Source organism: Prionailurus bengalensis, chromosome B1 (assembly GCF_016509475.1).
Source record: "Prionailurus bengalensis isolate Pbe53 chromosome B1, Fcat_Pben_1.1_paternal_pri, whole genome shotgun sequence".
Classification (NCBI taxonomy): domain Eukaryota; kingdom Metazoa; phylum Chordata; class Mammalia; order Carnivora; family Felidae; genus Prionailurus; species Prionailurus bengalensis.
In genome coordinates, this window is record NC_057344.1 from 105913198 (window position 1) to 105939722 (window position 26525).

The 26525-nt window shown below is 36.8% G+C and overlaps 2 long non-coding RNA genes and 1 other non-coding gene across 3 annotated transcripts; 1 reads left to right on the forward strand and 2 right to left on the reverse strand.

Moving 5' to 3' along the window:
- Positions 1–83: 83 nt before the first annotated feature.
- LOC122476789 lies at positions 84–1230 on the reverse strand. The gene is made up of 3 exons (XR_006295605.1): positions 836–1230; positions 542–586; positions 84–331 (listed from the first exon to the last, which is right to left on the reverse strand). It is a non-coding gene; the product is annotated as an uncharacterized LOC122476789 (long non-coding RNA).
- On the reverse strand, positions 655–785 carry LOC122479292. The gene has a single exon (XR_006296336.1). It is a non-coding gene; the product is annotated as a small nucleolar RNA SNORA24 (small nucleolar RNA).
- Positions 1231–1370: 140 nt separating the features above from the next.
- LOC122476792 lies at positions 1371–6877 on the forward strand. Its single transcript, XR_006295606.1, has 2 exons — positions 1371–1628; positions 6464–6877. It is a non-coding gene; the product is annotated as an uncharacterized LOC122476792 (long non-coding RNA).
- Positions 6878–26525: the final 19648 nt, after the last annotated feature.

A 26525-nucleotide genomic window follows, 5' to 3' on the forward strand; every position in this document is an offset into this window, starting at 1 on the left:
ATAAAAATGACTGTTGTCCCTTAGGGGTAAGGTGGCTTCACGTGTAGTTCCCACCCAAATACTGTAGTGACTTAGAACACGACTTTTTCCAGATGAAATCAAGCATTTTATTTAATTATGGCAAGCAAGCACTCACTTATTCTCTACTAAATGTCATACTTACGCCAAAGTAATATTCTGGCCTATACGGAGACCACCAACTTGATAGCTTACAGATTATTCACCACTCAATATGCAACATGTTGCGATTTAAAAAAATCACGTTTGGCAGTGCACCACAAGATTCTAAATAAACAGGACTTCACCCATACGTTTTGAATTTCTTGATTATCTGCAAGAGAAGAAAACCAGTTTTGTAAACTCTGTGTCCTAAATCACAGTGCTGAAAATATTAGCAACTTCAGTTACTTTCTATTTAGTTGGCTATTTATTACTCTTCTAAATTACAAAGTAGCAGCAAATCGGGCCAATTCTGGCCTTCCCATTACTTAGCACTAAGGATTCTGGATTAACGACGAAATATGAATAAAAAGGAACATACCTTGTCATGTTTCCTGTCATCCATTGGAACGATTAGTTCAGCTTCCTAAAAACATTTAAGCAATAGTTAGATATGTGCCCAATAACCCGGCACCCTTCAGGTTTTCAAGTGATTAATGTCACTTGTGCAAGTCAGAATCTGATACCAATTAAATGGTGACAGCTTTGCCAATAAACAAGAATATGCTCTTCCATGGCTAGGAAGGGAGACTGCCACAGCTGACAGGTCCCAAAGATACATGGAGATTCACAATCCCAGAACTCCCAAGCAAGCACAACTACAGAGATTACTTACTTTATGGATCTAAATGTGGCGGGTATCAGGATTCGGTGTTACTATTTATTTAACAGTGGCGGAGTAGCTTCAAGATGGCCACTTGACACCGACAGCGGTGAATTCGCGACCTTTGCCGGTCACCAGGTGCACCGATCCTTTGTCGGAGGGCCCGTGACCCGTGCGCGCTCGACTTCTGACTCAGCGCCAGGGTTGCACGTGGCCGCCGCGTGATCAAAAGAATACCTCAGGTTTTCGAACCTAGAGGTTTCCAAAGCTGTCGTAGACCGATCACTACAAGATCCCTGAACCTCCTGCATCTTAACTAGGCCAAAAACTTCTGCCTCAATTATCACCATAGTGCACAAAATACAACGTACCTCAACCTCGTAACCTAAGCCCAACGCTTCCCGGATGTAAAAGGCCGAGCACTTCAGCGCACGCTTTCTTATAGCGCGGCTGACGCTATTCCGGGGAAGTGCCGCGAGGGGCGGGGCCCACACGAGTTTTCCCTCTGCTCTGCCCTTTCCAGCCCCTCCTCCGTTCCACCCCTTCCTGATGGCCCCACCCTCCTTACGCGGTTTGCTCCACCCTCTGGGCTGGGCGGCTCCCCGGGCCCTCGATTCTGACGCACGCGCCTACAGGGAGAGTCAGAAAGTTGTCGCGAGATGAGAAAATCCTGACGCTGGCTTTGTCTTCCTGACCCGGGAGGTGAAAAGTTTTTGTTTCCCGTTTCCATAAAGGATAGTTACTTAGAAGTTGCCATTGTTACCGAAACGCCAGGTTATATAGTCCTCTGCTTTTAAACCTTTAGGTAAATATACGTGGAACTAACTGATTTTTTTGGTCCATTAATGATCTGGGACTTCCGTTTTCCGCTGGAGTTGCTGTTCCTCAAGCGTAGCTGTCAGTGATTTGCGGTTTTTAAATTTTGTTTTGTTTTGGGTTTTTTTTTTTGGCGGGGTCGGGGCCGGGGGGGGGGGTTGTTTAATCTCTTAAGAGTATTTACACTCATTACTGAAAACCTAGCCAAAAGACTAAACACAAGACTAAAAAAAGTAAAGGACGTTAGCCGGAAGAGTATGGGAGACCCACTTAACGAGTGTGTCTGAACATTTCCCGTGTTGCAGACTCACCCACAGTTTGCTGTACGTGTTTGGCCGCAGCTGGATTTCGTTGACTCGTAAAAGCAGATGTGTGCCTCTTACCTCCCTGCTGTACCTTTTGTTGAGGGTGCAATTATAGAAATAATAGAACTAACCCTTGTAAAGTGGAATTAAAAATATTTAGGAATACATTTAGTTCTAGTCAAGTGGTTATTAAATGCCATTAAATTTATTTTCTGTTTCCCCTCTGATATGAAACAAAAGGGAGGTTTTACTTAGTAGTGGACCATTGGGAAGGTATGTTGTGGCAATTGCTGCCAGGAAAAACGGTATCAAAATGTATTCCCCAGATTAAGTTGGGGAATAAAGTGCCACAGTAGGGATCTACAGAAGCTTCATGAAATCCTTACATACTATTCTGGGAGAAATAGTTTAATTAGTAAGAGCAAACATTGCTTTTATGATTAGAGTTGGAGTCACCAATTTATAGGAAATGAATTTTAATTAGAACTAAAGTTTCTGAGGCTCACCTTTCACCCTACATTTTTCTCACTTCATTTTACTTTACTCCATCTCACTAATGAATGAAAAGTACTATTCTGTAACAAGGCTTAAACACCAAATCACAGTGGAGAGTTTTGCTAAATTAGATTTCATTTAGAACCTGTAGCCATCTGTGTTACTTTGCAAACGCTGTCCTAAGAAAATGCCACCGATTGGGTGGTTTAAGCAACAGAAATTTATTTTCTCACAATTCTGGAGACAAACTGAGATCAGGGCACTCACCGGTTTGTTTTTAGACCTTCTGTGGCCTGTAGATGGTCCTCCTTTCCCAGTAACTTCACATCCTTTAACCTCTGTACCTGTCTGTATCCCAATCTCTTTGAAAAGGACACCAGTCATACTGGATTAGGGCCTGTGCTAATGACCACATTTAACCTTACTTGCCACTTTAAAGATCCTGTCTCCACATACTGTAATATTCTGAGATATTGGCTGTTAGGATTTCAACATATGAATTTTGGGTGACACAATCCAGCCCATATGACCATCCATTTATGGTAAGCTATAAAGACACACTGAAGATTTTTAAATATATATTTCCATTGGGCTAAGGTGTAAAAAACACCTGAGACAGAGTGAAGAGTCTCTGCTCCCATATTTTAGGTTCTTTTCTCCATCTTAAATTTTTTCCCATCAGTTTCCCATCTTTTTCTTCCTTTCTTTAAAATTGAGGTATAATTAACATTAGCTTCAGGTATACAACATAATGATTTGATATTTGTGTATGTTGCTAAATGATCACCACATTAAGTCTAATTAACCCCTATCCCTCATACATAGTGAATTAAGTTTTTTCTTGTGCTGAAGATTTTTAAGATTTACTGTCTTAGGGGAGCCTGGCTAGCTCATTTGGTGAAATGTGGGACTCTTGATCTCAGGGTTTTAAGTTCAAGCCCCATGTTGGTATAGAGATTACTTCAAAATATTAAAAGAAAAAAATATGTAGCAACTTTAAAATATGGAAAAGTATTATTGACTGTACTCACCATGCTGTACATTACATTCTCTTGACTTATTTATTTTATAACTAGTATTTTGTGTCTTTTGCCCCATTTTAGCTACCCCTTCAACCCACTGCCTCTGGCAAGCACCAATCTGTTTTCTGTATCAATTAACTTGGTGTTTTTTGTTTTTGTTTTTATATTCCATATATAAGTGAGATCATATAGTATTTGTCTTTTTCTGACTCATTTCACTTAACGTAATGTCTTCAGGGTCCATCCATTATGTCGCAAATGGCAAGATGTCATTTGTTTTCATGGATGAGTAGTATTCCATTGTGTATGTACATCGACATCTTTATCCATTCATCCATTGATGAATACTTAAGTTGTTTCCATATCTTGGCTGAAAATAATGCTGTAATGAACATGGGGGTACTTACATCTTTTTGAATTAGTATTTTTGTTTTCTTCAGAGAAATACCCAGAAGTAGAACTGCCAGATCATATGGTAATTCAATTTTTAGTTTTTTGACCAACCTCCATACTGTTTTCTACAGCGGATAGACCAGTTTACATTCTCATTAACAGTGCACAAGGGTTTTCTCTCATTAACAGTGCAAAAGGGTTTTCTTTTCTCCACATCCTTGCCAACACTTGTTATTTCTTATTTATTTAATACTAGACATTCTGACTGGCATGAGATGATATCTCATTGTGATTTTGATTAGCATTTCTCTGATGATTAGTGATGTTGAGGATCTTTTCATGTGTCTGTTGGCCATCTGTATGTCTTCATTGGAAAAATGTCTATTCACATACTCTGCCCATTTTTTAAATTAGGTTGTTTAGTGTTCTGCTGTTGAGTTGTATGAGTTCTTTATGTATTTTGGATATTGACCCATTATTAAAACATGATTTACAAATATTTTTCTCCTGTTCAGTAGTTTGACTTTCATTTTGTTGAAAATTTCCTTTGCTGTGAAGAAGCTTTTTAGTTTGATGTAGTTCATTTTTTGTGTATGGTGTAAGATAGTAGTCCAGTGTCATTCTTTTGCATGTGGCTGTCCAGTTTTCCCAGCACCATTTCTTGAAGAGTCTGTCCTCTCCCCATTGTATATTCTTGGCTCCTTTGTTGTAAATTAATTGACCATATATGCATGGGTTTATTTCTGGGCTCACTATTCTGTACCATTGATCAATGTGTCTGTTTTTATGCCAGTATCAAACTGTTTTAAGTATCATACAATATCATAACTTCGTGGGGCACCTGGGTGGCTCAGTCGGTTAGGCATCCGATTTTTGATTTCAGCTCAAGTCATGATCTCAAGTTCATGAGATTGAGCCCCACGTTGGGGCTTGGGATTCTCTTTCTCTCTCTCTCTGCCCTTCCCCTGCTTGCTATCTCTCTTTCTCTCTCTCTCAAATAAAGTCTAAAAACATAATTACTATCGCTTCATAATATAGTTATCAACCAGGAAGCACGATAGCTCCAGCTTTGTTTTTCTTTTTCTCTCTTTTTTTTAAAGTTTATTTATTTATTTTGAGAGTGAGTATGGGAGGGGCAGGGGGAGAGGGAGAGAGAGAGAATCCTAAGCAGGCTCCTCACAGTCAGCCCAGAGCCTGATCCACAAACTGAGATAATGACCTGAGTTGGACACTTAAGTGACTGAGCCACCTTGGTGCCCCTACGTTCTTCTGTCTCAAGATTGCTTTGGCTGTTTGGGGTCTTTTGTCGTTTCGTACAAATTTTAGTATTGTTTGCTTTATTTCTGTGAAAAATGCCATTGGAATTTGACAGGGGTTGTTTTGAATCTGTAGATTGCTTTGCATAGTATGGACATTTAAACAATATTCTTCCAGGTTATGAGCATAGAATATTTGTCCACTGTTTATATAATGGAAAAATATTAATCTTCAATTTCTTTCATCATTGTTTTATAGTTTTCAGTATACAAGTTTTTCACCTTCCCCATTAAAATTTGTTTCTAAGTATTTTTTTTTATTCTAATTGTAAATGGAATTGTTTTCTCAATTTCTCTTTCTGATAGTTCATTATTAATGAATAGAAGTGCATTAGAGTTCATATAGTGGTTTTGTATCCTGCTACTTTACTGAAATTCATTCATTCTAACAGTTTTTGGTGGAGTCACTTGGTTTTCTATATGTAATATCGTGTCATATGCAAATAGTGACAGTTTTACTTTTTCCTTTCCAGTTTGGCTGCCTTTTATTTCTTTTTCTTACCTAATTGCTTTGGCTAACACTTCCAGTACTGTGTTGAATAAACGTGGTCAGAGCATCCTTTCTTGTTCCTGATCTCAGAGGAAGAGCTTTTACCTTTTTACCACTGAATATGATATTAGCTGTGGGCCTGTTATGTATGACCTTTACTATGTTGAAGTATGTTCCTTCTATACCTACTTCCCACTTTGTTCAGTTTGTAATCATAAATGAATGTTGAATTTGCATAAATCTTCATGTGTCAGAATACTACTCAGCTTTGAATGCTTTGCTTGAACGTCACTTGTTATGTGAAATTTTTCATTACTCTAACTGAATTTGATTTCCCTTTTTGACATACTATAGTACTTGGGTTTTTCATGTGGTATCTTTATTATATTATAAACTTCTTGTGAAGGGACTGCGTCACCTCTCATTTGAAGTGCCTATCAGAGTGACTCATATTAGACACTCAGTTGGATTATTGAATGCTTTGAGGCAGTTAATATATATTTTATAGGAATTGAGAAAGTTTTGTATTTATCGTAAAAAGTGATTTTTCTCCAGGAGGTAGAGTTTGATCCCCCCACTCTCCCCCAACACCAAGATGAGTATTGGCTGTACTTAGTGACTTGCTTTCAAAGGGTGGGTAAGGAAAGAAGGGGAAAGTATAACTGTACAGTGGAGAAATATAGCAAACACTGCCTGGACGAAGTGATCAATAGTAACGTGAGCAAGAAGTCATATTGATAATGTGTACCTTGATAAGATGTAATGAAAACATTTCACCTCCTTTGTGTTATTCTTCTCCAAAGCCCTAACCCTAGTCAAACCATGAGAAGAAATATCAGACAAAATCAAGTTGATGGACAATCTACAGATTATATATCAGTATTTAATATTGTCATGATCTTGAAAAACAAGAAAAGTCTGTGAAACTGTCACACCAGAGGAGATGATACATGATGACTAAATGTGATACCCTGTCTGGGAACCTCAAGCAGAAAAAGGACATTAATGTCAAACTAGTGAAATCTGAATAAAGTGTGAAATTTAGTTAATAGTAATGTGCCAATGTTGGTTTCTTAGTTGTGACAGATGTATATGGTATTGTAAGATGTTAACAATCGGAGAAATTGGATGGGGGATATGTGGGAACTCCCTGTACTATTTTTTCAACTTTTCTGTAAACCTAAAACTATTTTAAAATAAAGCTTAATAAAAAAGCAGTCATACGTTTATAGTCTATTATTTTTGTTTTAAGACAAGCTGCGCTTTAGTGATGGTTTCTGTATACTCTTAGTGTGAAATTTGTGGCTGAGATGGCGATATTTCTAAATTTGTGGGAATTTGAGATCAAACCTAATGAATTTAGCGGCTGTTCAAGCCAAATCTTTGAGACTTAGAATACTAGGTAGAGATTATGTGGTAATAGATAGAATTCAAATTTTATTGTAAATAAAGGTTGGTTTAAGGATTTTAAAGGTAGAATGCAAAGTGAAGTTGTTAGAACTGATAAAATGATGGCTGGACAATACTTAATTCTGCATTTGATATACTAACTGGAACAGTTCATTATAGAATATTCATTCTTCAACTATGCTACTTCTCCCTATTCTGTTTCCTTTTTCCTTTTGTGGTTTTAATGTAGAAACTACAGTGATCATCAGAGAAGCAAAATTAACACAACAGCACAGCTCTCATGAATGTCGAAATAAGTGGGAGAAAATATCAGGAAATGGCCTGTGGGCTTATTTACATTTTAAGATACTTAGGGTACCTAAACTTGCAGTTGGTATGTACTAGCAGTGTGATAGTGCTGGTAAGAAAATTATAATACAACTATAGTGTCTAGAAGAGAGCAGATGAGAGTTCTCCCTTATCTCTGCTGGAATATTCTTTTTGGTTCTGAGCACTTTGCTCAGTTGTTAAACATTTACAAGACTCTGTCCAATGTTTATTGAGTATATATGACCCTTGCCTCAAAACTCCAATGGAATTGAATAACTTGCAATCAATGATGTCACACTTTTTCCAGACTATTCAAAGCTCAAAGCCTAGGAGTCAGCTTTGATTTCTCCCTATCCTCCATTTTCAATTTTTAGTGTATTTCTGTATTAGTCAATGTACTTTTTATCTATTGTTATGTTTCAAATTAGCCTAAGCATAGTGGATTAAAACAATAAGCATTTATTATCTCACATAATTTCTGTGAATCAGGAGTCCAAGTACAGCCTAACTGTCTCAGTGTATCTCACTCATGAGGTTGTAATCAGGATATAGACTGAGACTGCAGGATCTTCTTCCAGGGTTGCTCAGCTACAAGCTTAGCAAGTTAAGGCTAATTGTTGGTAGGAGGCCTCAATTCCCCAGCATGTGGATCTCCACTGGGCTGCTGGAGTGTCCTCATGAGATGGCAGCTGGCTTCTCCCAAAGTAAGTGATCAGGAGAGGAAGTACCAATGATGTTATGACCTAGTCTGAGAAGTTACTCGCTATCACTTGTTAGAAGCAAGTTACTAATTCCAGCTCACACAAAAAGGGAGAGAAATTAAACTCTATCTCTTGAGGGAATATAAAAATTTGTTGACTCAAGTTCAAGCTGCTGCAGTAAGAATGGGTGAGGTTGTGTTGGTATTACAAACAGTCCAAAATCTTTGTTGCTTAAAACAACAAGTGTTTGTTTCTTGTCATATTCTTTTCCATTTTAGTGACTTAGACTAATGAGGCCTTAACCATTTGTGATGTTTCTAGGCAACAGGAAGGGAGATGAGAAGGTAGAGAATCACATACTTGTTTTTAGGGGCGCCTGGGTGGCGCAGTCGGTTAAGCGTCCGACTTCAGCCAGGTCACGATCTCGCTGTCCGTGAGTTCGAGCCCCACGTCAGGCTCTGGGCTGATGGCTCAGAGGCTGGAGCCTGTTTCCGATTCTGTGTCTCCCTCTCTCTCTGCCCCTCCCCCGTTCATGCTCTGTCTCTCTCTGTCCCAAAAATAAATAAACGTTGAGAATCACATACTTGTTTTTAAAGGCTTCCATTCTGAAGTGACAGTCCTCACATTGCTTCATATCCCATGGACAAAAGCAAGTTGCATGGCTATACCAAACTTCAAAAGGGTGGGGATATGGAACCCTACTATGTGCTTCTAAGGATAAGAATCAGAAATACCAGTAAACAGCATTAGTGATTTCTGCAGTTGCCGTGTTACAACCTTTTTGACAATTATTTTTAGATCAACTTTTCCTTTCCTTTTCTCTATTGTCATACTACTGATCTAGGACAACATGTCTGAATTGGCTCCCTACTTTTCTAATTTCCCATTTCCACTCAACAGGATATTTTTGAAATATTAAATTTCCTGAAATACTATTTTCTCCTTGTTTGTCACTTGCTACAGAAACTGTAATGGCTTCTCCACTGATTATCATCAGGTCAAGTTTCTAATCTCTGGACATATTACAATGTATGGTACACTTACCATGCTCATTCCTAGTTTCATTCATTCTATTTCATAATTATTATTTTTTACATGAATCTTTATCCAAAATATTAGTGAATATTGGTCTCTTCCCTTTCTTGCCTTTGTTTTTAAAAATTGTTCATCAATAAATATTTAATGTGCCTACTATATGGTTTTCTACTATACACTGGGCCCTGTTCTTAGTGCTGGGGCAAGAGCAGTAAACAAAACAGACAAAATTTCTTATGCATGGAGTTTATATTTTTGTGGTACAAGACATGTAAATAAGAGTATTAGAGTTATATCAGAGGAGCAGAACTACTAGGATATAGATACAGATATATCTAGTGTAAGGTAAATCACAGCTGTCAAGTGGAGGAAGCAAGGTAAACTGGCAACTGCAAGAATGAACTGAAATCCATGAGAATGGAGTGGAATCTGCATTGATTTCTCCCTGGTTCCAAGGGTTCAACTTTGATGATGGAGTTGATCTGCAGGAGGAGTTGGTCTTTTGTTACAGACCCGAGTTGCTGACATTGAAATAGAGGATCCTGCAAGGGTTAAAGAAGATACAGACCTGGCTTCTGCCCCAACCTACGAAATGAGCTAGCAGATAAGTGACAACTTACATAATTGGCAATATTGCCTTATGCCCTATACTGACCTTCCAAGTGTGAAATTATATGATGGCTGTTTCACCTCCATCTACTATGCAAAATGTCTCTGTGGCCCATGCTAACCTGGAACTTTTCAGGCAAAGAAATGGAAATGTAGTACTGGCTTAGCTAAGTTGACAAAATAGAACCACAATAAGTAACTTATATGAAAATTTAAAGTCAATGAGTGCTATGGAAAAAAATGAAGGGGATGAGAAATGTTTGCGGTGAGGATAGAAATAATTAAAAAAAAAAGTGTTCAGGGTAGATCTCCTTGAGAAGGTGACACTAGGTCAAAGACTTGAAGGTGAGGGAATGAAACATGCTAATATCTGGAAGAAGAATATTCTAAGTATCAGATGCTCCCTAAGTGGCACCATACCTGGTGTGGTAGACAGCCTTTTATAAGATTCCCAATAATCCCCACCTCATGTTACTCCCTGCTTTATGTAACTTCCTTCCTTTGCATGGCAAAGTGCTATGTCACTTCTGAGATTAGGTTATAAAAGACTGACTTGTTTCTTGCTCCCATTCCTTCTCTTGTCTTTTTGGATTGCTTGCTCTGATGAAGTAAGCTGGTATATTGGAGAAGCCTATGTGGCAAGGAACAGAGAGTGGTCTCTGGCCAACATCCAGTAAGGAACTGAGGCTATAAGACCAATAGCCCTGAGGAACTGAATCCTGTCAACAACTACATAAGTGAGATTGGAAGTGGATCTTTAACCAGTTGAGCCTTAAGATGACCACAGTCCTAGATGCTGATTGTAGTCTGTGAGACACTGAAGTAGAGAATCCAGCTAAACCAGACAATATTGTTTTAAATCAGTACATTTAGGAATAGTTTGTTATTTAGCAACTGATAACTCATATACATGGCATGTTCAAGGAACAAAAATGAGACCAGGGGTCTCATTGGGGTGGGATAAGCAAGTAGCAAGTAAAGTTAAAGCAAGTAAAGAGACAATAGGATTTCTAGATGTTTATGAGTCATTAAATGATTTTTAGTTTTTGTCTTTTTGTTTGTTTTTAGTGAACTTGGTAGCTGTTGGAGAGTACTGAGTAGAGGAGTGACATTATCTGACAGGATTTATACGTTTTTTTCTCAAAGCTCTATTGAGAAGACATACAGGGGATAGGGTTTGAGCAGGGAAACCAGTTAGGCTAGTGTAATAATGCAGATGAGAGAATGGTGATGAGAGAGAGGGATCCCAGTAGAGGAAATAAATGATTAAATTCTGGATATATTTTTATGATAGAGCTGACAGAATCTGATAATTGAATATAGGTTGTAAGAGAAATGGATACAGAATATGAAAAAAATAGCTCAAAGGGTTTTTGATTATTTGTTGTGATGGGGATGACTGCAGGAGTAGGTTTTGGGGAAGGAGTACTTAGGAGCACAGTTTTGTACATGTAAAGTTTGAGATATGTTTTAGACATCTAAGTAGAATTTTTGACTAGAGAGTTAAATATATGAGTATGGAGTTCTGGGGAGAGATCTGGTCTGGGAGCTCTCAAAGTGTAGAAGCCACTTAAAGCCACAAGATTGAATGCTAATAAAGAACAAAGGTTAGATAGAAAAAGGGATCAAAGACTGAGCTCTTGTGCATTCTCAACATCTATCTACCAGGAAACATAGCAGGAACCAATAAAGGGGACTGAGAAGTGAGGAACAGAGGAAAGCCATTGGAGAGTGGTATCCTGAATGTCAAGAAGAAAGTTTTTCAAATAAAAGGTTGTTCATGGTACAAGTAAGATGGAAGTTGAGAAATGACAGTTGGATATAGCAATATGGAGGTCATTTGAGACCTTGTTGAGGACAGCTTCACAGAGAATGGGAGAATTGAAGACCATAAATTTGTGGAGTTATGCTAGAAAGGAGAAGAAAAATGGGGCAGTATCTGTCTGGAGAGGGATGTGGGACCAAGAGTGGATTATTTTTCTTCAGGAGATATCACAATCCCAGATTTCACGGTGTCCTACAAAGCTGTAGTAATCAAAATAGTATGGTACTGGCATTAAAATAGACACATAGATCAATAGAAAAACAGTCCAGAAATAATCCCACACTTATATGGTCAATTAATCTTAGACAAAGGAAGCAAGATATACAATGGGAGAAAGACACTCTCTTCAACAGACAGTGCTGGGAATACTGGGCCACTTTCTTACACTATATGCAAAAATAAATTCAAAATGGATTAAAGACCTAAATGTGAGACCTGAAACGATAAAACTCTTAGAAGAAAACACGGACAGTAATTTCTTTGATATTGGCCATAGAAACATTTTTCTAAATATGTCTCCTCAGGCAAGATAAAAGCATAATTAAACTGTTGGGACTACAACAAAATAAAAACCTACACAGTGAAGGAAACTATCAACAAAACAAAAAGACAACATACTGAACAGGAAAGGATCTTTGAAAATGATATATCTGATAAGAGGTTAATATCCAAAATATGTCAGGAACTTATACAACTCAACACCAAAAAATAATCTCATTAAAAATGGACAGAGGACATGAATAGACATTTGTCTAAAGAAGACATACAGATGGCCAACAGACACATGAAAAGATGCTAAACATCACTCGTCATCAGAGAATCCAAATTAAAACCACAATGGTATATCACCACACACCTGTCAGAATGGCCAAAATAAAAATGCAAGAAATAACAAGTGTTGGCAAGGATGTTGAGAAAAAGGAACACTCATGCACTGTTGGTGGGAAGGCTAATCGGTGCAGCCACTGCAGAAAACAGTATGGAAGTTCCTCAAAAAATTGAACATAGAATTACCAGATGATCCTGTAATTCTAATACTGGGCATTAACCCAAAGAAAATAAAAACACTAATTCAAAGAGATAATATGCACCCCTATATTTATTGCAGCATTATTTACAATAGATACGTGTATATATATACACATACACACACATATACATGCATACATACGTACATATATACATACATATAATGGAGTATTACCCAGTCATAAAAAAGAATGAAACCTTGCCATTTTCAACAATATGGATGGATCTGGAGTGTGTAATGCTAAGTGAAGTAAGTCAAATACCATATGATTTTGCTCATATGCTGAATTTAAGAAAATAAGCAAACAAACAAAAAAGAGACAAACAGTAAAACAGACTCAAATACGGAGAGCAAACTGGTGTTTGCCAGAGGGGAGGTTGGGGTTGGGTGGGTGAAATAAATAAAGGGGATAAGTGTACACTTATCTTGATAAGCACTGAGAAATGTGTAGAATTGTTTAATCATTATATTTTACACCTGAAACTAATATAACATTGTATGTTAATTATACTTGAATTTTTAAAAAATGGAAAAAAAAGAAAATGGATTATTTTTTAAGCATGGGAGAGTATAAAGCATGTTTATATTCTAATGGGGAAAGATTCAGTAGAAATGGAAAATGGATGACGCAAGAGAGATTTGATGAATTTCTTGTGTAATTGCTTGTGGTATCTTGTGCACAAAGTATGAGTGAGCCTAAGATGGTAATCTATGGAAACAGAAGTGTATGGATATAGATGCTAGTAGGTGAGTGATGTGTTGTGAACTTTTGAATATTCTTTTTTATTAATTTCTTCTCTTTTCTCCCCACTAGTAATAGCAAACTCATCAACTGAGAAGTTGGGGGAGGGAGTGTTGTATATTTTAGGAGAGAGGAGAATATAGTTAGGTGACAATGTGAATAGATTAGGAAATGTAGTAGGATTCCTGGGACACATAGGGACCCACTAAGGTTCTTATAATTAATTTAAGTTCACTTAAATTAGAATATCAGCATGATTGTGTATTTTCTCCACACCAAGCTGAGCTACATAGGTATAGGTGTAAAGCTGACAAAGAACTGGAACTAACTGACTTTTCCAGGAAAGTAAACAAAGTGAGTGGTGGGAAAGGGAATGTATGCAGGGAGTCGTTGTATTGATTTGCCATGGAATTTAAACTAGTTAAGGAGGGATGATAACACATTAGAATAGTGAGGGACACTGAAAATATGAGTAGGATTAATGAATTTTGAGCAGATAGTGGGTCAAAGTCATTTTGGAACTTGGGTACTAGAGTAATGACTCCATGAAACATCTATAATGTATAAATTTATTGGGAAGTTTAGCAAGCAACATACTGAGCCCTTTATTGTTTAGCATGACAAATAGTGGAGTTGCCCAGTTCTGTGATCTTAAGCTGGCTTTCATCACTTCAAGAGTGATTGCTTGACTTGGTTGTAGAAATGCACATGTCAGTGAGATGTTGCACTCATACTTCATTAAATATTTAACATCTCAAAAGCTCTACTTTTTCTTTCTTCCATTCTCGGATGGCTTGTGATCCTTGATCTTTGGTTTAATCTGTTTATTAATGAGGCTTTTTTTGGAGGGCTTTCATGCCTTTGTGCAAAAGAAGATTATATAATACTTAATATAGCAATATAGTGCATTAAAGTGGAAGGTCTTATTACTGTTATAGAGTATTTATAAACTATATTTGTAAAATATCTAATTCTTTTATACTACACATACAGCAATTTGACATTTTAAAATTTATTTTGAGACGGGGGGTGGGGAGGAGTAAGGGGCAAAGAGGGAGAGAGAGAATCCCAAGCAGGTTCCACACTCAGTGTGGAGCCCAACACAGGGCTCGATGACCATGAGCCATGATCATGAGATCATGACCTGAGCTGAAATCAAGAGTCTGGTGCTTAACTGACTGAGCCACCCAGGCACCCCAGCAATTTGAAAATTTAATAATTACTTGCTAAAATCCTGTTTTTCTTTATATTCTCCTATAATACACTTTATACATGTTTCATGACATCAAACATTTGCTATAGTACTCAGACCCCCATTTTTTTGATTCATCATCCATAAAATTATAAATGTCTGTATTAGTGAAAAGATAAATAAATAAGCTTATGTTCACTAAATAAGGTTATGTTCCCTAAACTTAATGGAATGAAAATTATAAGCAACCAATTTTTATAAGGTGCCACTAGGTGGCTCTATTACCCTATTATTTAGGTCTGTTTAAACCCTATAAGGTTTTAACTTAAACACATTCATGTATTATTGTGCATGAATATATAAATGAATGTGTAGATAATAACATGAAAATGTCATCATATATAATGAGTCTACCAAGCTACCCTCTGGACTCCAGAAATAGTTTCTACTGTTAGTTTCTACTAATAGTTTCTACTTAGTTTCTACTAGAAAGGAACAGCTTTCCCCCAGATGCAGATTCTAAGAATATGATTGAAAACCACAGAGCTTTTTTAATATTTGAACTTGATGTATAAGTTTTTAAAAATATTGAATCAATCAAATGAAGATTTAATTCATTTCCTATTGTCTAAAGTATTTAAGTTGATACATATTTTAATCTCAAGTGTATCAAAGTAGACAATGATTTTGTTGAAGGAATAAAATATTTTTGCCCAATCTACTAGAGGACAAGGATATAATCATATTCATCTTACCTACGGCAGTACTTGGTTCAAGGTGCATGCTCAATAAATGTTTGTTGAATGAGGAAGTTGGCATGATAAAAGTGAAAAAAAAATGCTGGGAAATTATACACAATGTTCAAAAGGAAAAATGAATTGTAAGTTACTATATTTAAGCAAAAATAACAAGTGGTTTTTGGCCCTGGGCACATCTTACCTCTGTCTTTGCCAAATATTTTAAATTGAGTTGTTATTTTTTTTTCTTATGCGGGGATATATTTTAAATTTTATAATGGAAATCATTTCACAGAGAAAATTTTATAACAAAGTTTGAAAATGATCTTTATAGGTAAATATTTATAATTGGAATGGATCTCCATTATCTTTATAATCTTAGTATTAGAAGTTTATATTCTTCATGAGATAGGATTATATTGAAAAAATTTCAGTTTGGGCTGAATCTAGAAAAAATTTTAACATTGCTTTTTAAAAATAAAATCCTAAAACTCTGAAACATAATACAAGAAATTGAAGATGACACAAACAAATTAAAATAAAAAGATATTCTATGCTTGTGGAATGGGAGAAACTATATTATTAAAATGTCCTTTCAACCCAAAGCAATCTATAGATTTAATGCAACCCCTATCAAAATACCACAGCATTTTCCCAAGAACTAGAACAAATAATCCTAAAATTTGTACAGAACCACACAAGACCTAAAATAGCCAAAGCACTGTCAAAAAAGAGGAACAAAATGGAAGGTATCAAAATCCCAGATTTCAACCTATACTACAAAGCTGTGGTAACCAAAACAGTATGGTATGGCAATAAATAAATAAATAAATAAATAAATATTAAAAAAAAAAAAAAGACACCTAGATCAATGGAACAGAATAGAGAGTCCAGAAATAAACCCATGCTTTTATGGGCCAATTAATCTATGACAAAGGCAAGAAAATGCAACAGGAAAAAGGCAGTCTTTTCAATAAATGGTATTGGGAAAACTGAACAGCTACATGCAAAAGAATGAAACTAGACCACTTTCTTCACCATCCACAAAAATAAACTAAAAAATGGGTAAGAGACCTAAATGTGAGAATTGAAACCATAAAACGCCTAGAAGAAAACATAGACAATAGTAATTTCTTTGGCATTGACCATAGAAATACTTTTCTTGATATGTCTCCTCAGACAAGGGAAACAAAAGCAAAATTAAACTATTGGGACTACACAAAAATAAAAGCTTTTGCACAGTGAAGGAAACCATCAACAAAACAAAAAGCAACCTACAGAATGGGAAAAGATATTTGCAAAAGATATATCCAATAAGGAGTAAATATTCAAAATAGGTCAGGAACTTATACAACTCAACACCAAAAAATAATCTCATTAAAAATGGGCAGAGGACATGAATAGACATTTGTCCAAGAAGTCCTACAGATGGCCAATAGACACATGAAAAGGTGCTCAACATCACTCATCATCAGAAAAATACAAATTAAAGCCACAATGATATCACCTCACATCTGTCAGAATGGTTAAAATAAAAACACAAAAAATAACAAGTGTTGGTGATGTGGAGAAAAAGCAACCTTTGTGTGCTGTTGGTGGGAATGCAAATTGGTGCAATCACTATGGAAAAGCGTATGGAGGTTCCTCAAACAATTAAACATAGAATTACTATATGATCCAGTAATTCCAGTACTGGGCATTAATTCATAGAAAATAAAAACACTAATTCAAAAAGACATATGGACCCCTTTGTTTATTGAAACATTATTTAAATAGCTAAAATATGAAAAGCAAACCAAGTGTTCATCAAAAGATGAATAGATAAGGAAGGCATGGAGTAACACAATAAAGTGTTAATCAGCCATAAAAAAGAATGAAATCTTGACATTTTCAACAACATGCATGTGTCTAGAGGGTATAGTGCTAAGTGAAGTAAGTCAAAGACAAATTCCACAGGATTTCACTCATGTGGAATTTAAGAAACAAAACAAGTGAACAAAGAAAAAAAGAGACGAAAAATATGGACTCAACCATAGAGAGCAAACTGATGGTTACCAGAGGGGAGGTTGGTGGGAGAATGGGTGAAACAGGTGAAGGGTGATATATTAAAAAAAAGGTAAAATAAAGGACTTAAATTAAGATAATATATAAGAATACTGCAATTTAATATATAAGATATTTTAGTAGTTATTTTTGTTTTTTAAATGTTTATTTAAAAAAATTTTTTTAATGTTTATTTTTGACACAGAGAGAGAGACAGAGCATGAGCAGGGGAGGGGCAGAGAGAGAGGGAGACACAGAATCCAAAGCAGGCTCCAGGCTCTGAGCTGTCAGCACAGAGCCCCACGTGGGGCTCGAACCCACAGACTGTGAGGTCATGACCTGAGCTGAAGTCGGACGCTCAACCGACTGAGCCACCCAGGCGCCCCTTAAATGTTTATTTTGAGAGAAAGAGAGAGAGAGAAACAGAGGTGGGGAGGGGCAGAGGGAGAGACAATCCCAAACAGGCTCTGGCTGTCAGTGCAGAGCCTGACTTGGAGCATGTCCTCACCAACTGTGAGATAATGACCAGAGCCAAAACCAAGAGTCAGATGCTTAACTGACTGAGCCAGGCACCCAGTAGTTATTTTTCAATTCTAAATAAATTTATAGAAAACTAAGTAGAAGTAGAACCAGAAAAATACCTTTTATCTTTCTTTAATTTTAAACCCTTTTATTTGTATAATTTATGTAAATGGCAATGGACAATGTCTTAGAAATCAGAAGAATTCTGAAAGAAATTGTTGGAATTCAGTGTGTTTGATAAAAGCAATATGATTTTTTTTTTTTTAAAGGGGGAGCCTGGGTGGTTCAGTCAGTTAAGTATCCAACTTCCACTCAGGTTATGATCTCAGGGTTTGGGAGTTCAAGCCCTGAATTGGGCAGTGTGCTGACAACATGGAGCCTGGAGCCTTCTTCAGATTCTATGTCTCCCTCTCTCTCTGCCCTCCCCGACTTGTGCTCTGTCTCTCTCAAAAATAAATAAACATTAAAAAAAAATAAAGGGGGAGGACGAAGATGTGGGCAGACTTTTTTTTTTAAGTTTACTTATTTAAAGAGTGCAAGAGCACTAGTGGGGGCAGGGGGGAGAGAGAGAGAGAGAGAGAGAGAGAGAGAGAGAGAGAGAGAGAATCCCAAGTAGGCTCCAAGCTGTCAGCTCAGAGCCGGATGCAGGGCTTGATGTTACAAACCACAAGATCATGACCTGAGCCAAAATCAAGTCTGACACTTAACTGACCGAGCCACTCAGGCACCCTAGCAATAAGAATTTTGAACACTCATTCTTCTTCTTCTTCTTCTTCTTTTTAATGTTTATTTATTTATTTTGAGAGAGAGTACAAACAGCAGAGGGCAGAGAGAGAGAGAATCCTAGGCAGGCTTCACATGGTCAGCACAGAGCCTGCGATGGGGCTTGATCCCACAAACAGTGAGATCATGACCTGAGCAGAGATCAAGAGTCAGATGTTTAACTGACTGAGCCACCCAGGTGCCCCTTGAACACTCATTATTCTTTAGGGCACTGGACAGTAATGACTGAGAAGGTCTAAGGAAAATTATACAAAATGAAGAGACACAAAAGGGGTTCTGAAAAGAGCAATTATTTGTTATTGCTTCAATAGGTAATAATCAATGATAATGGTAATAGCTAATGTTTATTGAGTACTTATATACTTATTAATTAACTCATTTCGTGAGGATGTACTCTTATTGTATGAAGAGATACTCTTATTATTTCCATTTAACAGATGAGTAAATTGAGGCACAGAGAAATAATAGAAATAATCTAAGGTTAGATCTGGGTTTTGAGTGTAGTGTGACTGGCTCAGAGTCCACATTCTTTTTTTCTTTTTTCTTTTTTTAACGTTTTATTTATTTTGGAGAGAGAGAGAGAGAGAGAGAGAGAGGGAGAGAGAGAGAGAGACAGAGTACGAGCAGGGGAGGGGCAGACAGGGAGGGAGACAAAGAATCCAAAGAAGGCTCCAGGCTCTGGGCTGTCAGCACAGAGCCCAATGTGGGGCTCAAACTCATGAACCGTGTGATCATGACCTGAGCCCACGCTTAATCGACTGAGCCACCCAGGCGCCCCTCAGAGTCCACATTCTTAATTAGTGTTGTGTTATAAAGGAAGAAGAATGATACCGGGTATAAGATAAATATAACTCTGGGCTCAAATCTTTAAGTTTGCTTCCTGTGTGACCTTAGGAAAGTTATCTACCTTTCCATCCTGTTTCTTCATCTATAAAAGGAAGCCAGCAGTACTTCCCTTTTTAGTATTGTTATAGAAAATTTATAGGAATAATCTGGCAAATAGCACCATTTAAAGGGTAGGGGTGGGGTGCCTGGGTGGCCTAGTCGGTTAAGCGACCAACTATTGATTTTGGCTCAGGTCATGATCCCAGGGTCATGGGATCGAGCCCCATGTCGGAGTCCATGCTGAGCATGGAGCCTGCTGGAGATTCTCTCTCTCCATCTCTCTCTGTGCCTCTTCTGAGCTCACATGCATGTTTTTTCTCTTTCTTTCTAAAATAAAATAAAAAGGTTAGGGGTTTTTTGGTGTGTGTTTAAACATTATTTTGCTAATTTTAATTCTTTATTAGGAATTCATTATTATTTAAAGTCTAAATTAATTTATTGTCATTTTGAAGAAAGTCCTAGAATTGTAAAATTTTGCATGATTAGGGAAATATCTTAATCAAATTTGTGTTTGTGTGTTGATTTGTATTTTTTTTTCTAACACTTAAATGTAAGAAAGTATGCAATTTTAAATTATCACCCTTTGTCTTTTTTCCTTTCCCAGTTTTTATTTCTAAATTAATTCATTCGACAAAGTATTTATTGAACACCTATTGTGTGTCAGAGACTAGATACATAATTGTGGGGGTACATTGATATAAGAAAACAAATACACCTGCCTTCAAGAAATTTATTTGAGGGGCGCCTGGGTGGCTCAGCCGGTTAAGCGTCTGACTTTGGCTCAGGTCATGATCTCATGGTTTGTGGGTTTGAGCCCCGTGTTGGGCTCTGTGCTGACAGCTCAGAGCCTGGAGCCTGCTCAGATTCTGTCTGTCTCTCTCTCTACCCCTCCCCCACTTGTGCTCTGTCTCTCCCAAAAATAAATAAAATGAAAAAAAAATTTTTTAAAGAAACTTCTTTGAGTACTGTAGAACTAGAAGATGTAATAAAATCAGTAAATTATATAGTTATAAGATTATAAATATAATGGTAAAAAAATAAAATTAGGATAATGGGAATCAGGAATGCAGAGGGAAGGAGGAAAAAGAATGAAAATTTTATATGTAAGGCTGTCATCTTACTAAAAAGATGACATATGAGCAATGACACAAATAAATTTCAGGAGTTAGCTATGTGGATATCTGGGGACATGTCAGTACAAAGGCTTTAAAATAGTAAGCAAAGAAGTCAGTGCAACTGTTGCATAATGAGAGAGGGGGAAGAAGAAGAGCTAAGGTCATAAAGGTAATGGATGTCAGATTATGTAATTTGTACTCTGACTGGAAAGGTGGGCTATTACAGGATTTTTTTAAAAAATGTTTATTTTTGTGAGAGAGTGAATGCAAGTGGGGGTGGAGCACAGAGAGAGGGGTACAGATAATCTGAAGCAGGCTCTGTGCTGATGACAGAGAGCCTGATGCAGGAATCGAACTCATGAAGCATGAGATCATGTCCTGAGCCAAAGTTGGATGCTCAACCAACTGAGACACCCAGGTGCCCCATATTGCAGGATTTTTAGTAGAAGATTGCTCTGACTTAATTTGTAAGAAGGTTACTTTTGGGTGTTTAGTGACAGTAGATTATAGGGGACAGGGACGGAAGCAGGGAAGATATCCAAGGTAAAGATGATGTTATCGCAGAACAGAGTGGCAGCAGTGGAGATGCCGAGAAAGGGTAGGTTTTGGATAGAACTGAAGATAGAGCCAATAGAATTTCTTGACAGATTGAATGTAGGATGTGCTAATCGAGAGAGTGACTATCCTATTTACAGATTCCACCGACTCTCAAGGCAATATTATATAAGGGCATGACTCTAACTGTGTGTTCACCACAGAATGGAGCAGATTACTTTGGAGGAAGATCAGAATCTGCAGATGTGCTCTGTCTGCAGATTCAAACCTACTACATCATTATGCCCACTCCAACTCTTCTTAACTGAGGCTGCATCTATCAATAGTCTAAACTCTGGCTGTCACTTCTGTTTTCCCCGAGTCTCCATTGTTGCTAATTGAACCTGGGATATAATTATTATATAGTAGGTATAAATCCCATAATCCACAACCTGTGCAGAAATGTAGTTTTCAATAACTGTCCCCATTTGAGATACATTTCATCACTAGGAACTTTAAAGTCTATTTTAGGAAAGCCCAGTCAAATTCAGGATTTTTCTCTCCCTTTCTTCCCAAGGTAGTCATGACAATGGACATGAAGTGAGAGGGTGATATCTGGGCCTCAGCTGTCATCTGTCCTATGCTGGCATTGGATGAACCTAATCAAGTTCCGTCTTTGGTAAGTGGCTTCTAGCTTCCATGGTCTGGTTTCCTCCCATCCCTACAGTCATCAGTCTGGGCAGGTTGTTAGGTGTCCTCCCAGTTATAGCTGCCCACTCCCTTTGGATCTAAAGGCCTGTTAGTGATTTCTGCAACTTCCATAGAGAATGGGAACTTTTATATGTTCTCCTGTGCCACTGTGGAAGCTGTGCCATCCTAGATCATATATGCTTAGAACACCATGTGTTAGTTTAACTATTTTGCTCCCACACTATTGGTGGGCAGAGCACATAGAGGAGGTTGCTGCTTTGCAGAGTTTTAGAAAGTAGGGCACAGCTTTCTCTACTTTTGGATTCTCAGATCTCTTGTCCTTTCATTTTCAAAACTCACTTTAGTGGCAAGGAGAAAGGACAGGGGGAGAAGAAACTCATTCTTATGTATACATCTCTTTCCCCTTTCTAGTATTTTTTAATTTCCATCCAGGAAACTTCCAGTCTGGTAGTGGAATGGGAAGGTGATAGGAGATGTAGCCTGGCTTTCCATCTATTTTTTTCTAGTTTATTGTTTAATGGTATAAATCTTGACCTTTGATACTTAAATTACTTCCAACTCCTATGCCAGCAGCTCTCACACTTTTTGGCCTGAGGATCCCTTTACATTTTAAAATATTATGAGGACTCCAAAGGGCTTTTATTTATAAGGGTTATATCTATCAATATTTATTGTATTAGAAATTAAAATTGAGGAATTAAAAAGTATTAATAATTTAAAAGTAACAAGAGCAAATCCATTATAAGATCATAGTTTCAAAGAAAAATAACTGTTTTCCAAAACAACAGCAACAACAACAAAAAAATAGTGGCATTTGCAAATCTCTTTAATGTTTAGCTTAATAGAATACAGCTGGATACTTGTATTTATTTTTGCTTTCAACCCATTTTGATACATTGTTTTTGTTGAAGTATATTGTCCCTGACTTTGTATCTGGAGTTCTCTCTTGTCCAGCAAGAGAGCGGACACAGAATTGAATACGAGAGAGGCTAATGTCTGGGAGAAGACAAGAGCCCCAAGTAAGGGTTCTTGCTCCGTATTTATTAGGATCAGAAGGCTTACAAACGTGGTGGACATGCTGAAAGAGACAATGAAACAGTGATTATTAACTCAAGTGTGTGAGAGAAAGGGGGTTTTGAAGGTATGTGGTGTTAGGGTTTTGGGTCAATATAAAACAAAATCCTGGCACTGAGAAGGTGGTTGTTTATGGCAGGCACCAGGCACTGTGTCTGTTTATCTTAACTTGCCTAGGGGATAAGATAGATAGAGCATGCTACCTCAGGGTCAATAAGGAATTTTTTTTTTTTTGCTAGTTAGTTCCAGGCAATTTCACCCTGCTGCAGCGGTTTTTCACCCTGTTTACCTGTTTACCTATTCTTGGGTGCTTTCCTCCTGCGGAAATGGCTTCCTGCTCTACACTTTTGTTCTAGCTGGGGGTACTTTTGCCCTGTGGCCGCTTTCTGCACTAAGCGTTGTTAACCCGTTGGTGCAAGCTCAGGGAATTCCTAAACTTATTCCCCACAGTATATGAAGAAAACCTGACCTTATGTAAATATGTACTTGGGAAAGGAAATGTATATTTATGGAGTTTTCAGATATTGTGTATATTTTTCCTTGATAGTACACTAAAACTTGATAAGTGATATTTTCTTAAAGGATATTTGTAATGTAGAATTTGAAACCAAATCAATGAACTTTTCATGTTCTGCTACATTTAAAACTATTAGTTTGTCTTACCCTAAGGATTGATCTTTTACTGTTATAATGATGTACCATATGCAATGATTCTGTAACCTCATGCAATGGTCATTTGGAAAATATTGGTTCACCAAGTTATGCAAATCTTTCAACTGTTGATACATTTCATTATATAATATTAGGAAATAATATTTGTTAATATCACTATCAATCTCATCAGAAAAATTATTTAAATATTAGTCTGCTGTTACAAGTAGCAGATACAAGTTCTACAAAATTCTAATTTTCACTTGAAAGCTCACATTTTATCATTCGCAATAAGTACGGTCATTTGTTTTTCTTGAACGGACAGGCCCACTTTGTTCATTTTCAAAACAAATGTCTGCCGGTTACTCAAGTCTACATAACCACAATTCTCTGTCAGTTAGTTTTTCAAGTAAAGATGATGCTCCGCAAATAAAGTAGCTAGTTTTCTTTTAGTTTAAATATATTGAATAAAAATTAAAAAAAAATAAAGTAGCTAGTTCAACTTGCAACTCAGTTGCTCAAGCGCTTTTCTGTGACAACGATCTACTTCAATATGTGACAGAAACGCTCTAGGCATACTCTACATTTTGTCACAGCAAATATTAAAAAGACAGGTACTCAAGGTTGAAATTTAATAATATTAATAATTCTTACCTCTTCCTCAAGGGCATTCTTAAGTGCAGCTGACTTTTTTTTTTTAATGAATGTGTGATAGTGAAGAATAAAATGACTACAAGTACAGATTGATGTCACTACCTTGGATTATGTTAAAGCACCAGCAGTTTTACCCATTATTGCTATTGCAAAATTAGGGGGGGGGGGAAATCAATACAATGACAAAAGAATATAATAAATTAGTATTATTATGAAAATAGGTTTGGTCTTGCAGATCCCATGAAGGGGACTTGGTTCTCCCACAGGTCCACAGACTATACTTTAAGAACCATCTTACTACTGTACTAAGTAAGGCTATGCACCATGACATAGGTCTTAACTATTAATCTCCTGGATATAATCCAGTATCTGATGCTGAAGCCAGCTGCTGCTTGGAGCTCTTCCTCTGTGATGGTCCCAGCAAATTGGCCACTATTGGACCTGAATATTTAGACTTTTTTTTTTTAATGAAAGATTATTATTGTTCTGATAAAAATAGTATACACATTTGGAAATAAAAATTCAAATATCTCTCCCTCATCCCACACTCTAGTCTTATTTTTTTATTTATTATTATTTTTTTAATGCTTATTTATTCTTGAGAGAGAGACAAAGACAGAGTGCGAGTGGGGGAGGGGTAGAGAGAGAGGGAGACACAGAATCCGAAGCAGGCTCCAGGTTATGAGCTGTCAGTGCAGAGCCCAATGCGGGGCTCAAACTCACTAACCGGGAGATCATGACCCAAGCCAAAGTTGGACACTTAACCAACTGAGCCACCCTGGTGGTCTCTAGTCCCATTTATTAAAGGTAACTCGCTTTTACCTTTTCTGTTCAAGTTCTGTTGATTATCTCCATTATTCTATAATTCCAAAATCCATAATTTTTGTTTTTGTTTCTAAGCTCTTTTTGTTATGTTTGTGGCTTTAATAATGTACTTAAACATAGATTTCTGCTGAACTTACCACAGGCCAAAAGCAAACCAGAGTGTTCTCCAAAAAAAAGTGAGGAACGAGAAGTTGAGCTTCCCAGACCCAATCTCTGCGTGCAATATTACCACCTAGATAATTCATGGCTTCTGCGCGGTGGCATAATGTGTGAGAGACAGGGAGAGTCAAATGTTATAAAAAGTGATGAAAAAACAAAACAAGGGGAAAATTGGTTTACAGTGATCACATTTGACTTCCATTAACAGACAGGGAAATTGAGACCCCAATTGGAAAAGTGACTTATCCAATGTTATTTAGTTAAGAACATATTGGATTACATCCAGTCTATTTTCTTTGCTATTCTAGTTGCACCAAGGACATCCCTATAATTAATTCGGGATAGAAACAATATGGCTTTATCAAGTTGATCACAGATGGGAGTGAGAATTTGTCAATATTATATTTTCATTGCCTTTTATTATTTTTAAAATTATAATCTTTAGCTTCTGAAAAGTTTGTGAACATATTCATTTTCATATGATGTAGACTTTATTTTCTGATGGTATGTTTTGTGCACCTTTAAAAGTTTTGTTTGCTTTGAAGGACATTAATTAAGTTCTAAAAAGATACATTAGAGCCCTAGAAATATGCAACATTTTGAAATTCCATTTCTGTTTAAAGTGGTTGAAATTTAAAAAAAAACTAAGATTCAGAATATTATTTACCAAATAGAGAAAAGAAGACCAACCTTCTCTGGTCCAACTGTATAAATTATGCATAATATTTAAAAGCGAGATCTGGTATCCATTTGTTATTGATTTGAAATAGAGCATTTTGGCATCAGATATGTAGACAGCAGGCATTTCCTGTACTTAATTTATTCCCTCCTAACCAAGAAGCAGCTTGATGTAGACAGTTTTATGTAAGGTTTGTCACAGATCCTGTGTGTTTTGGAAATGTTTCACATTTCATTAAGTTTAATTCAGTTTCTGTATGATAAAATGTGGGTAAATACATTCTTCCTAACAATATCTTGGAGACCTTATGCTGCGAGTAATGAATTTGTGAAATTTGCTTTTATTTCCTTGAAAGGGTTTGCTGGGCAAATAGAATATTTGCCTAAATCTGGCAAGTAAATGTCTTTCTTAAATACTTATTGACACTAGTCAAAATCACTTTCTCTAAGAGATGCTCCAAAGGAGATGGTGAAAATATAGTGGGTTCCAATTTTAGTGATTTACTGTCTTTGTATTTATAACTTTTAGGAATAGGCTGAGAAATTATAGAAACTCAAAGATTAAGATTCATATAGGATCAATGGATGAAGGTGCAAGGAGAGGTTAAAAAATAAATTTCATATAGTAATACATAACTGAA